This window comes from Pleurodeles waltl, chromosome 2_1 (assembly GCF_031143425.1).
Source record: "Pleurodeles waltl isolate 20211129_DDA chromosome 2_1, aPleWal1.hap1.20221129, whole genome shotgun sequence".
NCBI lineage: Eukaryota > Metazoa > Chordata > Amphibia > Caudata > Salamandridae > Pleurodeles > Pleurodeles waltl.
This window is the reverse complement of record NC_090438.1, coordinates 42,418,211-42,444,738: the sequence shown is the minus strand read 5'-3', so window position 1 is coordinate 42,444,738 and position 26,528 is coordinate 42,418,211. Positions and strand designations below refer to the sequence as shown.

Genomic DNA, 26,528 nt, shown 5'->3' with positions numbered 1-26,528 from the left:
AGAGGGGACCCAGTGGACCGGTGATGCAGTCTTTTGTTGCCTGCGGTTGCAGGGGGAAGATTCCGTCGACCCACGGGAGATTTCTTCGAAGCTTCTAGTGCAGAGAGGAGGCAGACTACCCCCACAGCATGCACCACCAGGAAAACAGTCGAGAAGGCGGCAGGATCAGCGATACAAGGTTGCAGTAGTCGTCTTTGCTACTTTGTTGCAGTTTTGCAGGCATCCTGAGCAGTCAGCAGTCGATTCCTTGGCAGAAGGTGAAGAGAGAGATGCAGAGGAACTCTGATGAGCTCTTGCATTCGTTATCTAAAGAATTCCCCAAAGCAGAGACCCTAAATAGCCAGAAAAGGAGGTTTGGCTACCTAGGAAGGAGGATAGGCTAGCAACACAGGTAAGAGCCTATCAGAAGGAGTCTCTGACGTCACCTGCTGGCACTGGCCACTCAGAGCAGTCCAGTGTGCCAGCAGCACCTCTGTTTCCAAGATGGCAGAGGTCTGGAGCACACTGGAGGAGCTCTGGGCACCTCCCAGGGGAGGTGCAGGTCAGGGGGGTGGTCACTCCCCTTTCCTTTGTCCAGTTTCGCGCCAGAGCAGGGCTGGGGGATCCCTGAACCGGTGTAGACTCGCTTATGCAGAGATGGGCACCACCTGGTCCCATCAAAGCATTTCCAGAAGCTGGGGGAGGCTACTCCTCCCCAGCCCTGACACCTTTTTCCAAAGGGAGAGGGTGTAACACCCTCTCTCTGAGGAAGTCCTTTGTTCTGCCTTCCTGGGCTAAGCCTGGCTGGACCCCAGGAGGGCAGAAACCTGTCTGAGGGGTTGGCAGCAGCAGCAGCTGCAGTGAAACCCCAGGAAAGGTAGTTTGGCAGTACCCAGGTCTGTGCTAGAGACTCGGGGGATCATGGAATTGTCTCCCCAATGCCAGAATGGCATTGGGGTGACAATTCCATGATCTTAGACATGTTACATGGCCATGTTCGGAGTTTACCATTGTGACGCTATACATAGGTAGTGACCTATGTATAGTGCACACGTGTAATGGTGTCCCCGCACTCACAAAGTCCGGGGAATTTGCCCTGAATGATGTGGGGGCACCTTGGCTAGTGCCAGGGTGCCCACACACTAAGTAACTTAGCACCCAACCTTTACCAGGTAAAGGTTAGACATATAGGTGACTTATAAGTTACTTAAGTGCAGTGGTAAATGGCTGTGAAATAACGTGGACGTTATTTCACTCAGGCTGCAGTGGCAGGCCTATGTAAGAATTGTTAAAGCTCCCTATGGGTGGCAAAATAAATGCTGCAACCCATAGGGATCTCCTGGTACCCCAATACCCTGGGTACCTCAGTACCATATACTAGGGAATTATAAGGGTGTTCCAGTATGCCAATGTGAATTGGTGAAATTGGTCACTAGCCTGTTAGTGACAATTTGTAAAGCAGAGAGAGCATAACCACTGAGGTTCTGGTTAGCAGAGCCTCAGTGAGACAGTTAGTCATCACACAGGGAACACATACAGGGCACACTTATGAGCACTGGGGCCCTGGCTGGCAGGGTTCCAGTGACACATACACTAAAACAACAACCTATATACAGTGAAATAGGGGGATAACATGCCAGGCAAGATGGTACTTTCCTACGAGTGGATTCGCCCGAATTTTTCGAGTAGATTTTGGACGAATGAGCATACACATATTCTTCGCGATTTGCAGACTGATCTCTTAGCAGTAAGACATTTACACACACGGGACAATAAAACGCATCTAGTCATCAGGGTAATACCTGGGGCCGTTGGGTTTACGTATGTCACCTTTAATGAGGGTGAGACAGTCCCGATAGCATACAAGTCCCACTTGTATTCTGCTGCAGAACAACGTTTTGCACAAACTGAGAAAATTCTCACTGCTGTACAGATGGCTGTGATTAAAGAACGACCTCTTGCCCAGGGCCAACGCATCATCGACGTTTCCCCGATTCCAGCCTTAGAGGCTGTTGCAAAAGCGAATTCGAAAGCATTACACCCATGATGGATACAATGGGGAACGTCTTTGACAGCCACTGATGTAGATTACATATTTGACCCTAAACTGCAGACTCAAGAATTTCTTCAATATGAAATGGAGTACCCAGTTCCCGCTGGCACATTGCCTATTGACCAATATCAGGTGGTCATGTATACCGATGGCTCTGCACAACCAGCGGTTGGGACTAAAACATCAGTATTCTGCTGCATGTGTGGTGGTGAGCGGCTATATGGAGGGGGAAAAGTTCTGCCCCCAGCATACTTATACAAAGACCTTGGGAGACTGTACAGCACAGATGGCTGAGCTGAAAGCTCTGTTGTTAGCCTTGGAACATGCGGATCCGGCAATATATACATTGCTGGTTTGTGATTCCTATTACTGTGTTCAGTCTTTCAATGAATATTTACATTACTGGAGATTGAATGGGTTCAGAGATTCCAAAGGTAACACCATTAAACACAAATTGCTGTGGGGGAAGGTTGCGGATCTGAAGGAAACGCTTCCTAAAGTCCATGTTGTGCATACACTTGGACACCAGCGCGTTGGAATACACGTTGCTGGTAATACTTTGCCTGATGAAGCCGCGAAATCGGCAGTGGCAGTTGCCACTGTGGCCGCAGTAACTTGTTCGAGTTCCAAACCAGACACAGAGATTTGGCTGCCATAAAAGCTACGGCTGATGGCACGCCATTTCCTAAAGGATTCCCTTCTAAATATAGTTACTGTATGGGTGGTATGCTGAACGCTGTAGTTAAAATCCCAGGCGTTGGTGTACATGAAATGCCCAATAAAATTGAGCGACCTTGATTAATTACTGCAGCACATGAGGGGTCGGCTTCTGCACATGCTGGCGTGGCTGCCACCATTTCACTCTTACCGGCTCGTTATTGGTGGCCTGGTCTCTATAAGGAGACAAAGCAGTATGTCCTTTGTTGTGATATCTGCCAACAAATTAAAGTTTCCACGGCTAGACGCCCCTTCTCATATCAAATAAACCTTTACAGTGTGTGTACTTGGATCATTGTGGTCCGCTGACGCCAGATAGTGCATACAAATATATATTGGTTGCTGTAGATTCGTGCTCCAGATTTGTGTGGGTCTGGCCACGGCGCTCAGCTGACGCTCGAACTGTTATTAAAGATTTGCGCATCTTTGTCAATACATATGCAGTTGCTGCTTTTCATTCGGACCAGGGCCCTGCTTTTGCCTCTAAGGCATTCAGGGACACCATGGCTTCGTTGGGGGCCCAGCTCCAGTTCTCGTCTCCATTTCATCCCGAGGGAAATTCAGTTGTGGAGTGTTTAAATCGCGATTTAAAGCAATCCTTAACGGCCAGAGTTATAGGTACGGGTTGTAGTTGGCTAGCCCACCTGTGTGGAGTACAGAGAGCACTTAATAACTTGCCTAGAAGGTCCCTGGGGGGTCGTACTTCATATGAGTGCCTGTTTGGAACACAAATGTATGTTCCTGATCTAGATGGTCCTGGTGTGGAGACGGCAGATACGCCCTTTGACATAAATGATCGTGTCACTGTTTTACAGGATTTACAACAATTCCCTGAAGATAACTCTTCTGCCAGTGCTGCCTCCACAGGAATGAAGGATGAACCAGTAACGCCTACTGGTTGGATTCCCAGAATTGGGGATCTTGTGCGTGAAAAGGTCACAGTGAAAAAAGAATTTGGCCCTTCCTATCGAGTGCCAGTCCCTGTGCTAGGGATCCACGGCACAAGAACTGTGATTTTGCCACCGCTGCAAGGGGCCAAAGGAAATCGCTTTGTTTCCATTGACAATGTCAAGTTACAAAATGTGGCTGATTCTGCACAGCAGACCAAGAGGGACGCCCAGTAGTTCCGGAATCCATCTCACTACTGGGGAAGAAGTTCCGCTGCAGGTGGTTTGCACCGACGCCATTTCCTCTCTGAGCTTGGGGAGGGTGGAAGCTGATCTTGCGATTGTTCCACTGACGGCGAATAATTTGAAATCTTTTGATCAAGTTGCTGTAAGTTCTACTGATATTGCTGAACATGTGGTCTACAGCGTGCCAAGGCGAGAGCCACCATCTGCTTCTTTGTTTACGGTTGCACCTTTTGCGAGAACTACCTCCGGCTGCTTTAACACCACTGATGATACCGTGTCGGACTTGTCGTCCTCTTCAACACCAGCCCTGGGTCCACGTAAGCTGCTGTGTTGGCTCAAACATACATATTTTGTTCTTCCTTGGAACTATCTGTGGCTTTTTGTGACTGCGATGACTCTTTTCCTATGGCTGGGGTTTGTAGTTACCTTTTTTCTGGTAATACATGGTCATTTTCTTCCTGAACGATCTGAGATTGAGCACGTGGAGAAGGTGCTGAAACCACATTTTTCATCACATATGGTTCGAAGAGACTTATCCTTTGTGAACATTTCTGCTGTGCCGATTCCGGATGGGATTGTGTGGGATAGAGTAATGTTTGATATATATGGTCCCACTGAGATAATTCAAATACCGTATGTTCTCAAATTGTCAATGAATGATATCGTTATACCAGGCATTGTTTCTGATGGTTGGGATGTAAAGATGGTAGATTCTATGTTGACAGAATTGCAATATTATACTGTCTATGAAAATGAAGATGCTTACCAATTTAGAGATAATTATGGTGACATGTTTTGCTACAATTATTATGGGCACCACTTTATTCATAAAGCTAGTAGCCCTAAATCAATATTTGAGTATTTGCAATGGGAACATTGCCCGACTCCTCCACAGGGGAGTTCTAAAACTTATTCTGATAAATTTGCATATTTTTCTGGGCATAATCAACAGAGTGCTAAGTCTTACTATTATAAGGTTACTCCACATACTAATAAGCAAATGTTGTTGACTGATACTAAATTGCTGTATTCAAATTTGTTTGTATCCAATCTTTCAGTTGAGGGGTATGAATACTGGTCCAAAACTGTTGATTTGAAAAGTGTCTGGGGAACGAAGAATTGGCAGATGCGGGGTTTGTTTAGGGCATGTATTATTCCTGTCCAAATGATTTTCTTAAATGACACTGTACAACAGACTAGCTGTTTGGGCTTAGCAACGATTAGAGACTTGAATTTGCCTAGCATACCTGTCCCTTCCAAATTGAAAAATTGGCAGCAATATATTAATGCCACGTTTACTGAGCTTACAGACTGGGTCCAGAATGGTACGCTTAACACTTCATTGACGCGTCCGGGCGGGTGGTTATTGTGGCCCATAGACACTAATGGGTGTCATCAACATTTTGTCACCTCTTCGGGGGGTTCAGGACTAGTAGGGCAGACCCTCGCTACATATCACCGGAACATGCTGATATCATTACTACATATAGCGTGGGGAAACTTTGTCAACAATGGTTAAGGTCATCCACGCTAGATGCAGTTAAGTCACATCTCACGTTACTGTCTAATGATACTGACTTGCAAGATTTTTTGTCAGGGCCAAGAGTACCCCGGAAGAAACGTTTTTTGTATGAAGTATATAATGAGATTTGGAAACTTTCACAACAAGAGGCAGCTGCCCGGTTAAGGCAAATTGATCAGGAAAATTTAAAACAAGCATTGTCTGTTGTTGATAATGGGATGCATACCCTATCCGACCGTGTATATACGATTGACAACATTGTTTCCTCTCCTGTAGACATTATTAAATCTGATAAGTCTTCTTTATATCATGGGCAGAGTCAAACGCGGTCCATCATGCAATTGGGTTGGACTCTACAGACATTAAAGGCAGGTCGCGTCCCGTGGCAGCACATCCGAGCCAGGGAGATATTTATTTCCTTTAATTTGACACGTCAACAACAGCTCATGGCTAAAAAGGAAGCGACATATGTTATGTTAAATATTGAAAAGTTGGAGAAGTTGCCTTTTACTGTGGCTGAGATTCCGTCAGCTGAGTGGTTGATTCACGGGGTTATTAATTTGTCTATCTCCACTCTGCAATTCACTTCTTGTTTAAAGCATACTCCGGTGGGCAGGTATGAAAAGTTGGGAGACAGTTACATACATGAGGTGTGGGAGCTTCCCTTTCTATACAGATGTCTTAATGGTATGAGGGAGGTTTTTCTCAGCGGTAGCGAATGCAAAACTTCTGACAGCCATTCAATGGTTTGTAAGCAGCTGTCTTTGCATGGGGCGTGTAATGCCTCGATTGCAAACTTAGCTTGCTATCTTAAGGGAGTTCCAGTCCCAGTAATTAAAAACACTTTCCAGGTGCTTTCAAACGGCAGCTACGTCCTTCTTAACAGTGAAGCCTGTTGTGGCATGCGTGCCGGAATAGTTTACGTAGTCATTGTCACCAAGGCCGTTACGTGCTGTGGTAATGTGTTGTTTCCCCCCACTCAATTTAGGGAGGTAGCGGACATCTGGCCTCACATTGCTACTTCCAAGGTGAATTTCGACAAGTTGAGTCGACTGAAGGCTCTATTGTTTCAAAAGCATGTGGCCCTTACATCTGCACGGGAGACCTACGCACTTCAGGTGGCGAGGTCATCAGCGGAAATACAGTCCCTATTAAATACTAACTTTCCGAGGCACTTTGGTGAACTCGTGGGACGTATATTTAATGCGTCCAGCACTGCTGGAATTGTAAATTTTTTCAAAGCCGTTGGTTTTGTTTTTGCTTATACCTTCTCTTCCATATTCGGTTTGATACCTTCGGCTATTCATTCTATTTTCGGAAGCATTTTTGGGGGATTTCCAATTACTTTGGCTTTGTTGGCTGGTGTTTTGCTGTTGCTGTTGTTCTTCCGCAATGGCTGTCCCACCGCAACGAGATCCCATATTGGCGCTCCCATCAGCGCAGCTGTGTCGTGAACGCATGATGCAGCATTTTGGAGCAACACTCCTAGGACAGTTGGAGTGTGACTGGTCTCTGTCATTCCGACCGGTTTTGGATTGTGTGCAACCCGTGTTTCGGTGCCTCTGGTGCTCGTTTGAACATGCACTGGCTCTCTGTCTCTCACTACAGCGCCCCCCGGTGGTTGATACTAATCTGTTGATGTTCCCGATTAGGGCTCATTCCCAGACTTGTGCACTGCGGTTGCGTTTGCTTCGTGAGGCAGTTTATGAGATTCCCTTCCTGGAGGAAGATGGTATTGTCTCATTCATAGGCCCTGCACGGGGTGCCGCCCTGGATGGTTCTGGGGCTTTGGAACACACCTGCTCCATGATAGTTTTTGGCGTGGATTTTCCAGTGTTGACATCTGTCAAAGTGGAGGATCTCCTGCTTTCCGTAGCTTCCGTCTAAGAATTGGATTTTTTTTTATTGACATTGTATCGAATTTGGCTTTACCGTCACATGCTTACCAATTTTAATTAGTTTTCTGCTTTGATGTCCTCTGGACTTGTCGAAATATATTTGGTATATTTTTTGTATCTGGGGCATATTTTTATATTATTAGAACCACTTGCTACCGACAAGGGGAGGGTGTAGTGTGGTCAGTTTTATGTATCCTTTGCACGTTAGCTTCAGGCGTTAGGCCTTTGTGCACTTTGCCCTGGATGTATTTTATTCCTTTGTACGCAGCTTAGAGCCTCTGTGCACTTTGCTCTAAATGCTTTTTATTCAGCTTCGTACTGTTATTTTTCAAATAGCCAGTTCTACGGTCTTGTTTTATTTTTTATATCACACTGTTTAGCCTACTTCAGCACTGGAGTTCTCAATAACACATTCTTGTTCACTCTGTGCTTCAGTCAAGGATACAGTCTGGTACATTGCCGATAGACGTGGTAGGAGTTTAGTCTTTGGCATTCTTGCGTAGGGACATTTTGTGATCACACGGACATGTTAGTTATAAAAACACTTCCTTGTCCTAATACACGCGAGAGGGAGATTCCGACCAGGGAACCACAACTAGACGCTGACTGCCTCGTTGCAGATGCTGAAGCAGATCACAGGCCTTTGCTCAGGTTTGAGGGTTGATGGCTTCCCAGGGAATCTGAAAGGCAAGTTTGAAGCTTAACATGCTGTGCTCGAAATAGAACTAAATGAGAGAGAGTAGAATTTATTAACACCATGATAGCGTTATTCTTATGTTTCACTCTCCTCGTGACTATTTCAATCCTACTGTGTTGTATGGTTCTGGTTATTGCGGCTTACGCCTTAATATCTAAAATGCAGTCGTTTTATTAAAACAATCTATAAAACTCAAACAGCCTTTGTCATTTGTATATGAGATCATACTGTAAATGAGAGAGCTGGTTTGGATCTGAGTGACCACGACTTCCCTGAGAAGTTCCAAAGATGTCATGCGCTTGGCTGCCCAATCATCTCTTCCCCTTGGGAGAGATGAGGCACTGCTAGTTAGCCGGAGCAACACCGGATTTGGGGTGACAGTGATCATTCCAAGTGGGTAAGACTTAGGCCCTCATTCTGACCCTGGCGGTCGGTGATAAAGCAGCGGCCAAGCCGCCAACAGGCCGGCGGTCCAAAATATGCAATTCTGACCCTGGCGGGAACCGCTAACACAGACCGCCGCATTAACACTCCGACCGCCACGGCGGTACAAACAAACAGCGCGGCGGTCCCCGCCAACAGCCAGGCGGCAGACAATGTACCGCCCACCCTATCACGACCCACCAATCCGCCACCTTTTCCGGGGCGGGAGCACCGCCGATAAAAACACGGCGGAAACAGACTACGAACGGGAAAACGCTCACCTCTACGCACTCCACGCGAGATTCCGGCAGTATGGAACCAGAGTTGCAGGTCATCCCCGCACTCCTATACCTGCTCATATACCAGGAGCACGCCCGGCGGCGCGGAAGACATCGGTGAGTACTGCACCTACGACACAGGGGAGGGAAAAGATTACCGGCACACACCCACCCACCCATACCCACTACAACACACACATCAATGCATTCCCACAGATCACTGTCACAACCCACAAACCCCCCCCTCCGAAATAATGCAAAGACCAAAAGAAGAGATCATAAACGGGCAGATATATTGAAATATGGACACCAGTAATCCCAATAAATAAATAAACTATGTACAAAATATACACAGCTACTAAATGTAGTCCAACCACCGTCCGTGGACCACAGGGGTCCTGTGCAAAGGGGCAAGGCCCAGTCCCACGACAAGAACTCCACGGAGAGAACACTGCAGGGGCATCAGAAAGAAAATAGGACAGGCACCTCAGGGGGAAGGGAAGGGGGGGCACCTCAGCCACTTGAGTACACGACGCCAGATCCACGAGGGGACTCCATGACCACTGGGCCATCCTGGGGAGTGCAAAGCCACAGTCCATACAGTCCATACAGTGGGTGGCCTGCCCACTGGGCCATCCTGGGGAGTGCAAAGCCACAGTCCAAACAGTCCATACAGTGGGTGGCCTGCCCACTGGGCCATCCTGGGGAGTGCAAAGCCACAGTCCAAACAGTCCATACAGTGGGTGGCCTGCCCACTGGGCCATCCTGGGGAGTGCAAAGCCACAGTCCATACAGTCCATACAGTGGGTGGCCTGCCCACTGGGCCATCCTGGGGAGTGCAAAGCCACAGTCCATACAGTCCATACAGTGGGTGGCCTGCCCACTGGGCCATCCTGGGGAGTGCAAAGCCACAGTCCAAACAGTCCATACAGTGGGTGGCCTGCCCACTGGGCCATCCTGGGGAGTGCAAAGCCACAGTCCAAACAGTCCATACAGTGGGTGGCCTGCCCACTGGGCCATCCTGGGGAGTGCAAAGCCACAGTCCATACAGTCCATACAGTGGGTGGCCTGCCCACTGGGCCATCCTGGGGAGTGCAAAGCCACAGTCCATACAGTCCATAACAGACCCCACTGCCACTGGAGGAGGCATGTTGGCCAGAGGACATCCTGCAGCCCTGCCTGAGATAGATCCTGCCCTGCCACGTCTGCCAAAGGGCCAGCGGTTCTTGCCTGGAAGGGCCCAGTTCAGCGCCTCATGCCTTGAAGGGCCCAGTTCAGCGGGTCTTGCCTTGAAGGGCCCAGTTCAGCGGTTCTTGAGACGGCGGGGCCCAGCGGAGCGGTGCTTGAGACGGCGGGGCCCAGTTCAGCGGTTCTTGAGACGGCGGGGCCCAGTTCAGCGGTTCTTGAGACGGCGGGGCCCAGCGGAGCGGTGCTTGAGACGGCGGGGCCCAGTTCAGCGGTTCTTGAGACGGCGGGGCCCAGCGGAGCGGTGCTCGAGACGGCGGGGCCCAGTTCAGCGGTTCTTGAGACGGCGGGGCCCAGTTCAGCGGTTCTTGAGACGGCGGGGCCCAGCGGAGCGGTGCTTGAGACGCCGGGGCCCAGTTCAGCGGTTCTTGAGACGGCGGGGCCCAGCGGAGCGGTGCTCGAGACGGCGGGGCCCAGTTCAGCGGTTCTTGAGACGGCGGGGCCCAGCGGAGCGGTGCTTGAGACGGCGGGGCCCAGCGGAGCGGTGCTTGAGACGGCGGGGGGCCGGTCTATGGCCAACTGCTCATTGCCTGGTGGTGCCCTCCTGGGCAGCGGGGATGGTGCTCCTTCAATGCCCACCTGGGCTGTGGGTGGTGGGGCCCTCCTGGCCAGCTGGGCTGGGTCCTCCCTGGGCAGCGGCTATGGGGGTGGTGGGCTCTCCCGGGGCAGCTGTGCCGGTTCCTCCCGGGGCAGCGGCTATGGGGGTTGTGGGCTCCTCCTGGGCAGCATGCCTGCTGCCTGACCTCTCCGACTTGCTGCCCTTGCCCTCCTTAGTCGTGAGTCTGTGGCCCTTTCCTCCCTTTGGAGCTGTGGCTGGTGACTGTCTCTGGGTGGTGTCCGGGGGGGATGTAGAAGGCGGGCTCCTGCGGCGCCCCTTCCGCCTTCTGCTCCTCTTCCCAGGGGGTGGGCTGGCTGTCCCCTTGCTGCTGGGCGAAGATCCAGACATGCGGGCTGGCGGGCTCCAATACCCCTGCACCCTTGTCAAGGGGGCTGCAGGGCTGGTGGTGGCTGAGGTGCTCTTCTTACCCCGACGAGAAGGAGGGGGGGGGGCTCAGGGTCAGGAAAGAAGTTAGCAGTGGCGAGGAAGAGTTTCTTGGGACAATGGAGAGTGGGAGGTACAGTGGGAATGGGAGTGGAGGGAGAGGATGTGGTTGTAGGTGAGTCACGTTTGCTGTCTTTGGGTGCAGGTGCAGGAGGGATAGGCTGTCGTGAGGTGGATGGCTGTTGGGTGGGTGGGTGGCTGCGTTTGTGTGGTGTGGAAGAGGGGGTGACAGACACAGTGGGAGAGGACACAGGGGACGTGTAAATGGCAGTGGGGGTGGTGACTGCACGTGTGCGGACTGGAGTGGAGGGTGTGCTGGTGATGGAAACACTGGCTGATGGTGAGGTGAATGGAGGTGTGAGTGTAGACGTCACAGGGAGGGAGGAGGGAGACGAGGAGGTGGGGGTCACAGAGGTGGTAGTGACTGTTGGCATGGCTGCATCGGAATGTTGCGTGTGTGAATGTCTGCGTGATCTGTGGTGCTTATGTTTGGATGAGCTTCTCTTGGGTGTTGAGGTGTGTGCAGGCTGGTCTGATGGTGTGGGTGGGACAGGCAGAGGAACAGGAGACTGGGAGGAGGGAGTTAGTAGTGGGAGGCAGGAGACAGGGACAATGGCTGCCGTCAGTGCTGAGGCCAGAGCCTGGAACGATCGCTGATGGGCAGCCTGACCCGAATGAATGCCCTCCAGGTACGCATTGCTGCGATGAACCTCCCTCTCCACCCCCTGGATGGCATTCAAAAGGGTAGTCTGCCCAACAATGAGCGTTCGGAGGAGGTCAATGACCTCCTCACTGAGGGCAGCGGGGGTAACAGGGGCAGGGCCTGAGGTGCCTGGGGCGAAGGAGATGCCCGCCTTCCTGGCAGAGCGGGCACGGGGCGAACGCTGAGGGGCTGCTGGGAGGGCGGAGATGTTGCGCTGGGTGGCGGCTGTACCTGTAATGGCGGGGGGCACGGATGGTGCCACCCCCGCAAGGGAGCTCCCTTCCGAGGACGTGTCCGTGTCGCTGCAGGGTCCAGTCGTCCCCGTCGTGGAGCTCCCCTCGCCCTCCGTCTCACTGGTCCAGTCTGACTCTGTGGCATGGCCCTCCTGGGCCATGTGAGATGCAGCTCCCTCCTGCCCCGATGCCACTTCTCCTCCGCCTGATGATGCTGATGCACACAAGCACAGAAAGACAAACAAAAAGGGGGGGGGGGAGAGAGAAATAAAGGGATATTGAGTACATGGATCTCCGGTACAGTTAGCGGACATGACAGACACAGATGCCCCCCGCACTAAGTTGCGCACTTGTGGTCCGCTACGCATTCTGTGGAACATGCCCTACACGCCTAGAGTTGACAACTGCACCCATGGATGACACGACCCAGGGATGGCTGTACTGACAAACTACTGAGGGTGGTGGCTGGGGACACAGGGGCTTACGGGGGTGCCCAGCCTACAGATATCGCCCTGGCCTAGGGGGACCCACAGCCCTCCTCCCCCACCCAGACACCTCCACTGCGCGACAACAGAGTAGATAATGCTTGTACTCACCCCCTTGTGTCTGCTGTGCTGGCCTCACGCGCCCATCCAAATCAGGGTAGGCCACCGCCAGGATCCGGAACATCAGGGGGGTCAGTTGACGGCAGGCACCCCGCCTACGTTGGGAGGCCATCCCCAGCAGAGACTCGGCGGTCTTCTTGGTCCCGCGGCGGATGTCCTCCCACCTCTTGCGGCAGTGGGTGCCCCGTCGATGGTGGACACCCAGGGTCCGGACTCCCTTGGCGATGGCACGCCAAATCCCAATCTTCTCATGGGCGCGGACCTATGTGACACGTACAGGGAGGGAGAAATACCACGTTCAAGTTTGTCTGCATTTTCCCTGCCAGTGGCCCAACGCCCCCCATCCCCGCCAGGCCCCCCGCCATGCCCCCCGCCAGGCCCAACATGCCCCCCATCCCCGCCATGCCCCCCGCCATGCCCCCCGCCAGGCCCAACATGCCCCCCATCCCCGCCAGGCCCCCCGCCATGCCCCCCGCCAGGCCCAACATGCCCCCCATCCCCGCCAGACCCCCCGCCATGCCCCCCGCCAGGCCCAACATGCCCCCCATCCCCGCCATGCCCCCCGCCATGCCCCCCGCCAGGCCCAACATGCCCCCCATCCCCGCCAGGCCCCCCGCCATGCCCCCCGCCAGGCCCAACATGCCCCCCATCCCCGCCATGCCCCCCGCCATGCCCCCCGCCAGGCCCAACATGCCCCCCATCCCCGCCAGGCCCCCCGCCATGTCCCCCGCCAGGCCCAACATGCCCCCCATCCCCGCCATGCCCCCCGCCAGGCCCAACATGCCCCCCATCCCCGCCATGCCCCCCGCCATGCCCCCCGCCAGGCCCAACATGCCCCCCATCCCCGCCATGCCCCCCGCCATGCCCCCCGCCAGGCCCAACATGCCCCCCATCCCCGCCAGGCCCCCCGCCAGGCCCCCCGCCAGGCCCCCAAGCCAGCCAGTGGCCCCAAATCCAGATTGAATTAAACTCACTTGTGGAGGACCGTAGAGTAGCGCATACTGGGGGAGGACCCCATCCACAAGTTTCTCCAACTCCTCTCCAGTGAAGGCAGGGGCCCTTTCCCCAGGCGCAGCAGCCATTGTCCCTTCCAGACCGAGGTCACAGCAACACTTGCAGTATAGGTCCTCTCCTGTGAAAGTTCAAGTCGCAAGTGGATTAGTAGATAGAAAATGGCGGTCACGTCCGCGGCGGTGCATACCGCGGCGGTGCGTCCCGCCACCGCCGGCGCCCTTCGCCATTGGCTCCTGAAACCCATAGGCTTCAATGTTAACCAATGCGGCTTCGCGCCGCGGTCTTCGCCCGCCGCCCGCCGCGGTGTGCCACGCCAGCGCATTGACCTCACATCCCACTGTCACACTTCACAGGTCAGGCAGCCGCCATTTCCAGGGCCCACATGGCTCTATTTCAACTGCGTCACACAGGCCTAGGCCTTGCATAGCCACTCAGACACGCCATTCACTGCATAGAGAATCGTTTACTGTGCTAGCTGTGAGTACGTACCTGTGGGTTGCTTGACTGTGTGCTCCATGTTGTCCTTCCTAGGCACCGTCCGCTGGGTTTGGCGAGGAGACGGATGAATCCTCCCGTGTACCGACCGCTGGTGGACCTGTCGACAATGGAAGAACGCCACATTATCCTGACCTACCGTCTTAACCGTGCCACTATACATGAACTGTGTGCCCAGCTGGAGCCCGACCTGATGTCCCCCATCCGCCAACCCACAGGGATTCCCCCTCTGGTGCAGGTCATGTCAGTACTCCATTTCTTGGCAAGTGGGTCATTTCAGACAACAGTGGGAATTGCTTCTGGGATGTCTCAGCCCATGTTTTCGAAGGTGTTATCCAGAGTGTTGTCTGCCCTGATGAAATCCGTGAGGAGCTACATCATTTTCCCTGAGGTGGGCGAATTGGCTACAGTGAAGGGTGATTTCTACGCCCTTGGACATATTCCCAACGTCATTGGTGCCATTGATGGGACCCATGTGGCTTTGGTTCCCCCAAGAGACAGGGAGCAGGTGTATAGGAACAGAAAAAGTTACCATTCAATGAACATCCAGGTGGTGTGTTTGGCTGACCAGTACATCTCGCATGTAAATGCCAAATTCCCAGGGTCAGTGCATGACGCCTACATCCTAAGGAATAGCAGCATCCCTTACGTGATGGAACAGCTAGAGAGACACCGTGTATGGCTAGTGGGGGACTCTGGGTACCCCAACCTGTCGTGGCTACTGACCCCAGTAAGGAATCCCCGGACAAGGGCAGAGGAACGGTACAATGAGGCCCATGGGCGTACTAGGAGGGTGATCGAACGCACCTTTGGCCTCCTGAAGGCCAGGTTTCGGTGCCTGCATATGACAGGTGGATCCCTAATGTACTCAACTAAGAAGGTGTGTCACATCATCGTGGCCTGCTGCATGCTTCACAACCTGGCTTTGCGCCGCCAGGTGCCTTTCCTGCAGGAGGATGGTCGAGACGGTGGTGTTGTGGCAGCTGTGGAACCTGAGGAGAGTGACGAGGAGGAAGACGACGGGGCTGAAACAGACAACAGGGACAGAATTATTGAACAGTACTTCCAATAGGACACAGGTAACAATTCAAAGATAATTTAGTAAATGTGAACTACTCTCCTGCATCTCTGCTGCCTGTCTATTTGCCCCAGTGTATGATGACTGAGTTGTGGCTTTTCCCTCCCTATTTCAGATCTGGGGTCCCCACTACGAGTCCTGTGCTTCGTTTCCCCATGGACTACAGCTTTGTGGCAGCTGTTTGTTGACTTCACCATGTACAAGGACATATTTGCACTGTCATGTCAATTACAATATATTGAAATCACAGCCAGACTCCAGATAGTTTTGTGCAAAATAGGTGTTTATTGAGGTGCTCAAAATGGGATGGGTGGTTTCAAGTGGGTGGGGGCTATGGTGAAGGAATGTCCATGGCAGAGTCCAGAGTAACAGTCACACAGGTGCATTGTCCAGAGGCCTGTGGAGAGATGGAGCATGGGCAGTTCAAGGATGGACAGGGTGACAATGTGGGACAGTGGGATGACATCAGGTGGTATCCATTGCTGGCGGGGGTCTTGACATCCTACTCTGTCTTCTTGCGAGATCTCAGGGCCCTCTTGCGGGGTGGTTCTTCTCCTGCAGGAGGTGGGGGTCTGGTGGGCTGCTGCTGTGCGGGGGCCTCCTGTCCACTAGCGCCGGCGGAGATGGTTGGCTGTTCTTGGTCCAGGCTAGTGGCAGGGGCCCTTGGGTGTTGTTGAGTGTCCGCCCTGGTGTTGACGAGGTCCTGCAGCAGCCCTACCATGGTAACCAGGGTGGAGGTGAGGGCTCTGATGTCCTCCCTGTACCCCCGATAGTGTTCCTCCTGCAGTACCTGGATCTCCTAGAACCGGGCCAGTACCGTCGCCATCGTCTCCTGGGAGCGGTTGTATGCTCCCATGATGGTGGTGAGGACCTCGTGGAGAGTGGGTTCCCTGGGCCCGTCCCCCCCCCTGTCGCACAGCTGCCCTCCGAGTTGCCCTGTTTCCCTGGGCCTCTGCCCCCTGGCCGGTGTGCCCACTACCACTGCCCCCAGGTCCCTGTTGTTGTTGGGGTGGTGGGTTATCCTGGGTGCCCTGTAGTGGTAGACACACCGCAGATTGACGCGCCCTGGAGACAGAGGCATGGGCCCGCTGGGTGGGAGCTGTGCTGGTGTTCCCAGAGGGGTTTGGGTCTGTAGTGGCCTGGGCCTGTGTGAGGGGAACCGACTGTCCAGAGGTCCCCGATGGTCCGGGCTGGTCATCGGTGTCCAGGTCGACAGAGCTGCTGTCATCGCTGACGGCCTCTTGGGTGGGGGGTGTGGAGAATTCTGGGCCCTCCGCGGCGGTGTGTTGACGGTCGGGTCCTGCAGGGGTATAGAGGTATGGTTATAGTTTCAATGTGTGGCATATGGGTGTATCTGTGGGTTCCCGTGTCCCCAAGTGCTGGCATTCGTGTGTGGGGGCTTTGGTGAAGGTGGCTTGTGGGGGGGATGTGTATATGCATTGGGCATGCTTTGGTGATGGGTGTCCATGCTTAGTGGACGCATGCAGGCCTAGGTTTTGGGATGTGTGGGTTGTGATGGTGAGACATTGGCGGGGAATAGGTGTGCTGGGGGTGGGGGTGAGGATGGTGGTGGGGGTGAGGGTGGGGGTGAGGATGGTGGTGGGGGTGAGGATGGTGGTGGGGGTGGGGGTGAGGGTGGGGTTCGAGGATGGGGGTGAGGGTTGGGGTATGATTTGGCATGCAGGTGGGGGGGAAGCAGTAGTGAAGCTTCAACTTACCAGTATCCATTCCTCCGCCGACTCCTGCGAGGCCGTCAGGATGCAGGATGTTCAAGACTTCCTCCTCCCATGATGTAAATTGTGGGGGTTGAGGTGGGGGTCCTCCGCCAGTCTTCTGCACGGCGATGTTGTGCCTGGATACCATGGAACGCACCTTCCCCCGCAGGTCGTTCCATCGCTTCCTGATGTCTTCCCGATTTCTGGGGTGCTGTCCCACAGCGTTGACCCTGTCGACAATCCTCTGCCATAGCTCCGTCCTCCGGGCAATGCTGGTGTATTGGACCTGTGTGCCGAACAGCTGGGGCTCTACCCGAACGATTTCCTCCACCATGACCCTGAGTTCTTCGTCTGTGAAGCGGGGTTGTCTTTGGGGTGCCATGGGGTGGTGTGTATGATGTGTGGGGTGGAGTATGTGTATTTAAGTGTGTTGAGTGTGGTGGTGTGTGTTGTTTTGTGTGTGGATAGTGTGTGGGTGATGGTGTGGAGTGGCTGTGGCTGCTAGTTTGTGGATGGTGGTGTCTCGCTCTGGCCTTCTTTCAGAATTTTTTTGCGTAGGGGTTTGTGGGTGATGTGGGTGTGTGTTTTATATTGTATTGTGTGTGTGGGAGTGGTGTGTGTATGTGTATCAGGTGTGTGGGATTCAAATCGTCCAATGTGGCTGAGTTTTGTTCGTTTGTGTGTATTCTGACCGCGGCGGTGTGTCCCGCCAATGGAATACTGCGTTTGAATGACCGCCGCGTGGATTCGTGGGTCGTAATGGCATGGGCGTATTTCTGTTGGCGTGGCGGGGGAGGTTTTGTCACCTCCACTTTTCCGCCGACCGCTGGTCTGGCGGTCGGTTGTGGCTGTCGGATTTTCGGAGGTTTGCCTTCTGCGGGTCAGAATGACCGTGGCGGGTTTCCGCGACCGCGGCGGGATTATGGAGGATTTATGACCGGCGGTAAGTGCATTTTACCGCCGGGGTCAGAATGACCCCCTTAGTCCCCCACACCAGGAACAACCCTGCTACCTAGAAATCCAGTAGTCTCATTTAGGATAATGAGAGCCCACGCGACAAGGTAGTAGCCTATCAGAAAGAGTCTCTGACGTCACCTGCTGGCCTTGGCCACTCAGAGCAGTCCAGTGTCCCAGCAGGACCTCTGTTTCCAAGATGGCTAGGTCTGGAGCACACTGGAGGAGCTCTGGGCACCTCCCCTGGGAGGTGCAGGTCAGGGGAGTGGTCGCTCCCCTTTCCTTTGTCCATTTTCGTGCCTGAGCAAGGCTGGGGGATCCCTGAACCGGTGTAGACTGGCTTATGCAGAGATGGGCACCATCTGTGCCCATCAAAGCATTTCCAGAGGCTGGGGGAGGCTACTCCTCCCCATCCCTGACACCTTTTTCCAAAGGGAGAGGGTGTAACACCCTCTCTCTGAGGAAGTCCTTTGTTCTGCCTTCCTGGGCCAAGCCTGGCTGGACCCCAGGAGGGCAGAAACCTGTCTGAGGGGTTGGCAGCAGCTGCAGTGAAACCCCGGGAAAGGTAGTTTGGCAGTACCCGGGCCTGTGCTAGAGACTCGGGGGATCAAGGAATTGTCTCCCCAATGCCAGAATGGCATTGGGGTGACAATTCCATGATCTTAGACATATTACATGGCCATGTTCGGAGTTACCATTGTGACGCTATACATAGGTAGTGACCTATGTATAGTGCACGTGTGAAATGGTGTCCCCGCACTCACAAAGTCCGGGGAATTTGCCCTGAACGATGTGGGGGCACCTTGGCTAGTGCCAGGGTGCCCACACACTAAGTAACGTAGCACCCAACCTTCACCAGGTGAAGGTTAGACATATAGGTGACTTATAAGTTACTTAAGTGCAGTGGTAAATGGCTGTGAAATAACGTGGACGTTATTTCGCTCAGGCTGCAGTGGCAGGCCTGTGTAAGAATTGTCAGAGCTCCCTATGGGTGGCAAAAGAAATGCTGCAGCCCATAGGGATCTCCTGGAACCCCAATACCCTGGGCACCTCAGTACCATATACTAGGGAATTATAAGGGTGTTCCAGTATGCCAATGTGAATTGGTGAAATTGATCACTAGCCTGTTAGCGACAATTTAGAAAGCAGAGAGAACATAACCACTGAGGTTCTGGTTAGCAGAGCCTCAGTGAGACAGTTAGTCATCACACAGAGAACACATACAGGGCACACTTATGAGCACTGGGGCCCTGGCTGGCAGGGTCCCAGTGACACATACACTAAAACAACATATATACAGTGAAATATGGGGGTAACATGCCAGGCAAGATGGTACTTTCCTACAGTCAAGGGGGCCAACTATGTCAACCCCTACCCTTTCGAAGGGCACCCCAATCACTGGAAGTGGAATTAGAGGGGCCTTTGGAGTGCCACCAGTCTTGCCACTGGCTTGGCAGGTCACACAAGAGCGACAAAACTCTTTTGTGTCCTCTGACATATGAGGCCAGTGAAACAAGGGGACAAGTCTTTCCCAAGTTTTCGTCGGGCCCAAATGCCCAGCCAAAGGAATGTCATGTGCCAGTGTAAGAAGAAACTCTCTGTACTGCAGGGGAATGACCAATCTCCTGGCAGCTCCAGGTTTAGGGTCCCTTGACTCTGTGTACAAGAGGTTATCTTCCCAATACACTCTATGGCTATCACTGACATCCTCATTCTGCTGTTTGACAGCTTGCTGTCTTAAACCCTCTAATGTGGTACAGGTTTGCTGTGCCACACTCAGCTCTTTCTTGGCAGGCCCCCTGTACCCAAAAGCTGAGCAGTGTCTGCTGCCAGCTCCACTGGTGTAGGTTCTGCACAGGGAGAGGATTCCTCTTCCTCAAAAGGGGAATCATCTGTAGAGGGAGGGATAGTGGGTTAGGATTTACCCTTTCTTTCCCTAGTTTTTGGGAGCACTTGGTCCATTGTTCCAGGATCCAAGTTTCCCTTTCCATTTTGCTTCTTGGCCTGAGCCCTTGTCAAAGCAGAAATATGCCCAGAAATGCCCAGCATTGCTGCATGAGCCTCCAACTCCACTTTTGCCCAAGCTGATGTTTCCAAATCATTGCCCAGTAAGCAATCTACAGGTAATTCAGTGGCTACCACAACTTTCTTTGGACCAGTACCTCCCCCCAGTTGAGATTCACAACAGCCATGGGGTGGCTAAGAGTGTTGTTATGAGCATCAGTCACTTGGTATTGCTGACCAAGTAGGTGTTGATCAGGGTGGGCCAGTTTTTCTATCACCATAGTTACACTGGCTCCTGTGTCCCTGTAGGCCTCAACCTCAACACCGTTGATTAGGGGTAGTTGCTTGTACTTATCCATATTAAGGGGACAAGCAACCAAGGTGGCAAAGTCAATGCCACCATCAGAGACTAAAACAGCCTCTGTGGTCTCCCTAACAAGACCAACCCCAACTATATTGCCAATAGTGAGCCCAGTTACACCCTTGGATTGGCTATTAGTAGTAGACTTCCCACCACCACTGTTATTACTAGGGGTACTAGAGGTTGCAGTTGGGGTTGTGGTGGTGGGAGGTTTGGTGTTTTTCTTTGGACAAGTGGAATCACTTGCCCAATGTCCTTTTACTTTACATAAATAACAACAAGGCTTTTTCTGATTGTTTGAAGAGGATTTGGACCCACCACCCCCAGAGGCTTTTTGTGGGCCTGATGTCAGAAGACTTACCATCCTTCTTCTTGCCATCCTTGTCACCCCCTGTATGAACTTTTCTGTTCACCCTTGTTCTGAACTATTTGTCTGCCTTCTTTCCCAATTCTTGGGGAGAGGTCAGATCTGAGTCTACCAGGCATTGGTGCAACAAATCAGACACACAATTGTTAAGAATATGCTCTCTCATGATCAGATTATACAGGCTTTAATAGTCAGATACTTTACTGCCATGCAACCAACCCTCCAAGGCCTTCACTGAACAGTCAACAAAATCTGTCCAGTCTTGAGAGGACTCTTTTCTGGTGTCTCTAAACTTAATCCTGTATTGTTCAGTGGTTAAACCAAATCCATCCAAGAGTGCATCCTTCTTCAAAACTTTGTAATTATTGGCATCACTTTTTCTGACAATAAGGAGACTATCCCTACCCTTTCCAGTGAAAGATAGCCACAAGATAGCAGCCCACTGCTTTTGAGGGACCATCTGTACCATACAGGCCCTCTCAAGTGCAGCAAACCACTTGTTGATGTCATCCCCCTCCTTGTAAGGGGGTACTATCTTATGCAGGTTTCTGGAATCTTGCTCTCTAATTGGATTACTATCTGAAACACTGCTGCTGCTACCATGGGGAACTAACCCCTATCTCTGTCTTTCCCTCTCTATATCCAGGGATTCCCTGTCTAAGGCCAGCTGCTGCTGTTTACGCTCCAGTCTGGTCTCTTCCAACCTCAGCTTTCTGAGTTCCCTTTCCATTAAGTTATCCTCAGGATGGGAGGCTTGGCAATGTTTGGACACAGAGGAGATTTGGGAACTGGCATAGAGAGAGACCTGTCCCTAACTGGCTGGACCCTAGTAACCTGGCCTCTAGAAGTGAAAGATGCCCTACTAATGTGTTACCCTCTAACACTACCAGTGTCACTAGGTGGCCTGCTAGGAGGCAGGACTTTGTAAGAACCCTCCTCAGCATCTTCTGGGAACTCCTCTGAGTCTGACTGGGAAGCCTCCCCTTTTTCTACCCTCTCCTGAGATGGGCCAGACTGGTTCTGGTCATCCTCAATGAGCAGGTTAAAGAGAAACTCTTTTGTTGGATTCTTACCTATGCTTAAACCTCTATCCAGGCAGAGACCCCTCAAACTTTTGTAATTTAAACTTTCATAAGTTGCCTGAACAACTTTGGAAGTAGTCTCCACTGAAGACATGATAGAAAAGGTTTAAGGATAGTGAGAGAAGAAGTTTTAGAACTTTAGAAAGCACAGAGAAAAACCTTTTCAAACTTTTGGAAAACTTTTAAAAGTTTTCAGAACTTTGCAGAAACTTAGTAAAAAGTTTTAGAGCAGAAAAGTAAACTGTTTTGGTTCAATGTACATATACTGAACTATTTGGTATATGATTTTCTTATGAAAAGCACCAAATGACAAAGTGGTAAAGCAGTTACAAGTACTTATCCCACAGCTGCACCACCGATGTAGGAGGCTGGCCTGCATTATAGTGGCTACCTTGGGGTACTTACACCTTGTGCCAGGTCCAGTTATCCCTTATTAGTAGAATAGAGGTGTTTCTAGCAGCTTAGGCTGATAGAGGTAGCTATGGCAAAGCAGCTTAGGCTGAACTAGGAGACATGCAAAGCTCCTACCATACCACTTATAGCATATAGCACAATATCATTAGAAAACACAATACTCAGAGTTACTAAAAATAAAGGTACTTTATTTTTTTGACAATATGCCAAAAGTATCTCAGAGGATACCCTCACTTAGGAGGTAAGTAATATACACAAATTATATGTACACAAACCCAAAACAGGTAAGTAACAGTAAGAAAAGTAGTGCAAACAATGTAGAATCACAATAGGATGCAATAGGTAGAAATAGGCCTAGGGGCAACACAAACCATATACTCCAAAAGTGGAATGCGAACCACAAATGGACCCCAGGCCTAGTGTAGGTTGTAGAGGGTTGCTGGGACTGTAAGAAAACAGTAAGGGTGTCCAAGATACCGCACCCCAAGACCATGAAAAGTAGGAGTAAAGTTAGCCTACTACCCCAGGAAGACAGTGTAGTCGTGATAGGGATTCTGCCAGAACCACAAGCACCAGCAGAACACTGAAGACGGATTCCTGGACCTGAGGACCTGCAAAGGAAGGGGACCAAGTCCAAGAGTCACGCAAGTGTCCGGGGGGGCAGGAGCTCACAAAACCCCGGATGAAGGTGCAAAAGGGCTGCCTCCGGGTGGGAGAAGCCAAAGATTCTGCAACAACGAAAAGGGCTTGGAACTTCTCCTTTGGATGGAAGATGTCCCACGGCGTGCTGGAGGTTGCAGAAGTGTTTCCACGCAGAAATACAGTAAACAAGCCTTGCTAGCTGCAAGAGTTGCGGTTGAGGATTTTGGATGCTGCTGGGGCCGAGGAAGGACCAGGATGTCGCCACTTGGAGGAGGAGACAGAGGCGGCACTCAGCAACTCAGAGACCCCCGCAGAAGCAGGCAGCACCCGCAAAAGTACTGGAGCAGGCACTTAGAAGATCTGTGAACTCACAGTCAGAAAAGGAGGGTCCCACAACGTCGGATTTCAACTCAGCGAGTTGGGCAATGCAGGGTGGAGTGCTGGGGACCCAGCTAGGCTGTGCACAAAGGAATCCTTGGAAAAGTGCACAGAAGCCGGAGCAGCTGCAAATCACGCAGTACACAGGTTTGCTGTCTGGCGTGGGGAGGTAAGGACTTACCTCCACCAAATTCGGACAGAAGGGCCACTGGACTGTGGGAGACACTTGGACCCAGCTCCTGTGCTCCAGGGACCACGCTCGTCAGGATGAGAGGGGACTCAGAGAACCGGTGATGCAGAAGTTTGGTGCCTGCGTTAGCAGGGGTAAGATTCCGTCGACCCACGGGAGATTTCTTCTTGGCTTCCAGTGCAGGGTGAGGGCAGACTGCCCTCAGATCATACACCACAAGGAAACAGTTGAGAAAGCCAGCAGGATGAAGCACTACAAAGTTGCTGGTAGTCTTCTTGCTACTTTGTTGCGGTTTTGCAGGCATCCTGGAGCAGTCAACGGTTTATCCTTGGCAGAAGTCGAAGAGGGAAGTGCAGAGGAACTCTGGGAGGTGTAGGTCAGGGGAGTCAGGAAACTGGACGTTATTTCACTCAGGCTGCAGTGGCAGTCCTGTGTAAGAATTGTCTGAGCTCCCTATGGGTGGCAAAATAAATGCTGCAGCCCATAGGGAACTCCTGGAACCCCAATACCCTGGGTACCCAGGTACCATATACAAGGGAATTATAAGGGTGTTCCAGTATGCCAATGAGAATTGGTGAAGATAGTCACTAGCCTGCAGTGACAATTGTGAAAGCAGAGAGAGCATAAACACTGAGGTTCTGGTTAGCAGAGCCTCAGTGATACAGTTAGGCACCACACAGGGAACACATACAGGGCATACATTATGAGCACTGGGGTCCTGGCTAGCAGGATCCCAGTGACACATGGGCAAAAACAAACATACATACATTGAAAATGGGGGTAACATGCCAGGCAAGATGGTACTTTCCTACGGGGGTGAACACACCCCCCCATGGGTTGAAAAATTAAAATTAAATAAAAATAAAAAAAAATGACTTTTATTTTTTATATAGATGTTTGGTTTCCCTGGTAGCCACGATCACCCCCCCCAGGAGGAAACTATACAGCTATTAAAAAATCTCTCTCTCTCTCTCTCTCTCTCTGTATATATATATATATATATATATATATATATATATATATATATACATACATATGTATATATATATATATACACACACACACACTCACACATATATATACATATGTATATATATATATATATATATATACACACACACACATATATATATATTATATATATATTATATATATCAAATATATATATATATATATATACATATATATATATATATATATATATATATATAGCGAAAGAGAGAGAGAGACTTTCTCTAGAGCAGAGGTCTTCAAACTGGGGGGCGGGCCCCCCTTGGGGGGCCTCAAGTGATCAAGGGGGGGCGCCAAACTCTGGCCAAAAGAAATATTATACAGATAACATGCCTTTGTTTTGAGCAGAAGCATGTTATTGCAGTTTTAAAAAGCTAACCATACTTAACGGAAATGTTTAAATAGGTTTAGACCTATTTAAACATTGCCATCTTTCTAAAATAATTGTGAAAAATTCTGAGGGGGGCCCAATGTTTTTTTTTTTCAACTGGGGGGGGCACGGCATTAAAAGGTTTGAAGACCACTGCTCTAGAGGGTGAGAAATATATATATATATATATATATATATATATATATATATATATATATATACATATATATGTATTTTTATATATATATTATATATTATTATTATATATACTATATATATGTATATATAGAGATCACTTTTGTCATTGCATGTGTGGTTTCTCTTGGAGTTGCGATCGGCCCCCATGGAAACAACATCCACATCTCTTTATAAGATGGTACTTTCCTACGGGGGGGATTAACACCCCCCCCAGGGTTTGAAAAAAAAATTAAATAAAAAAAAAATGTAATTGACATTTTTTTTTATTTAGATGTTTGGTTTCCCTGGTAGCCACGATCACCCCTGAAGGAAACTATACAGCTATTAAAAAATCTCTCTCTCTCTCTCTCTCTCTCTCCATATATATATATATATATACATACATATATATATATATATATATATATATAGCGAGGATGAGAAATCTTCTATATATATACATACATATATATATTATATTATTATTATATATATGCTATATATATATATGTGTATATATAGAGATCACTTTTTTCATTGCATGTGTGGTTTCTCTGGGAGTTGCGATCGTCCTCCATGGAAACAACACACACATCTCTTTATATATACATTTGGAGAAAGAGACACTCTCTCCATATATATATATATATATATATATATACATATATATATATATATATATATATATATAGCTTTTAGGTAGCAATAAAAATAACTCTTGTGATTATGATCCTGCTACAGGCAGAGATTGGACTTTGTCTAGTTGTCTAGTGGAAGTTTTGACGCCATAAGGTAGCACAGAGGGTTAACGCGCCTGCTGCAAAGAACAGATCTGTATTTTATGTGAATTGCTGAGTGGATTAGTACAGCCAGAAGTTACCTGCGCTTTAAAACAAATGAAATGTATGTGTGAGGGGCACATACAGATGAAGGGAACTTTTGCTGGGTGGTAGTGAGGGAATCCAAGGAGAAGGTCATGGGAGGGGGAGCGGCAAAAAAGCTTGTCACACTGGGCACCACCAGCCCTAAAGCAGTGATGATGGGTATGTGGCAAGGTGAAGTAATAGTGTGTCTTTTTTGTTTTTTCAGTGTCTTCAGAGAACCTGCTGATGGAGGAAAAAAGCAAAGGTAAGGTGACTGAAATGAACTGTTGCACACACACACACCCACTAGCAATGTTGTCACCATATCTGCCACCTATGTAGGCTAGTGTTTCAGAGGGACAGTTTAGCCAGTAGCAGAGATAGCATCTCATTGGATGACTGCTGCTGAAGCCGTAACTCTGGTTATAGAGGACAGATCTCAGGCAGGATCAGATACTGAGACAGCATCTGAGGGAAAGGACAATGGAGCAGAATCTGCGAGTGATTTTTCAGTCGGAGGAGTCCCATCCAACGACACCTCTTCCAATGATTCTGAGGGAGACGATGAGGACAGTCAATCAATCAATCAATCAATCAAAAAAGTTTGTAGAGCGTGCTACTCACCCGTGAGGGTCTCAAGGCGTTGGTGGAGGGGGGGTTACTGTTCGAAAAGCCACGTCTTGAGTTTTTTTCTGAAGAGCAGGAGGTTCTGAGTCTTGCGGAGGTTGATGGGGAGGGAGTTGCAGGCCCGGGGGTGAGGTAGGAGAATGATCTGCCTCCAGTGGTGGCGCGTTGGATGCGGGGGACTGTGGCGAGTGCGAGGTCGGCGGAGCGGAGGTGGCGAGTGGGAGTGTGGAAGTTCACTCTTTCGTTGAGGTAGGATGG

The 26,528-nt window shown here is 50.7% G+C and overlaps 1 long non-coding RNA gene across 1 annotated transcript in view; it reads left to right on the top strand.

Moving 5' to 3' along the window:
* The window catches only part of LOC138260948 (uncharacterized), a 114,445-nt gene that overhangs the window by 72,802 nt on the left and 15,115 nt on the right, over positions 1 to 26,528 (top strand). Inside the window, exon 2 of the long non-coding RNA XR_011199031.1 lies at positions 25,870 to 25,908. This is a non-coding gene — a long non-coding RNA (uncharacterized lncRNA). The remainder of the gene's footprint in view (positions 1 to 25,869; positions 25,909 to 26,528) is intronic.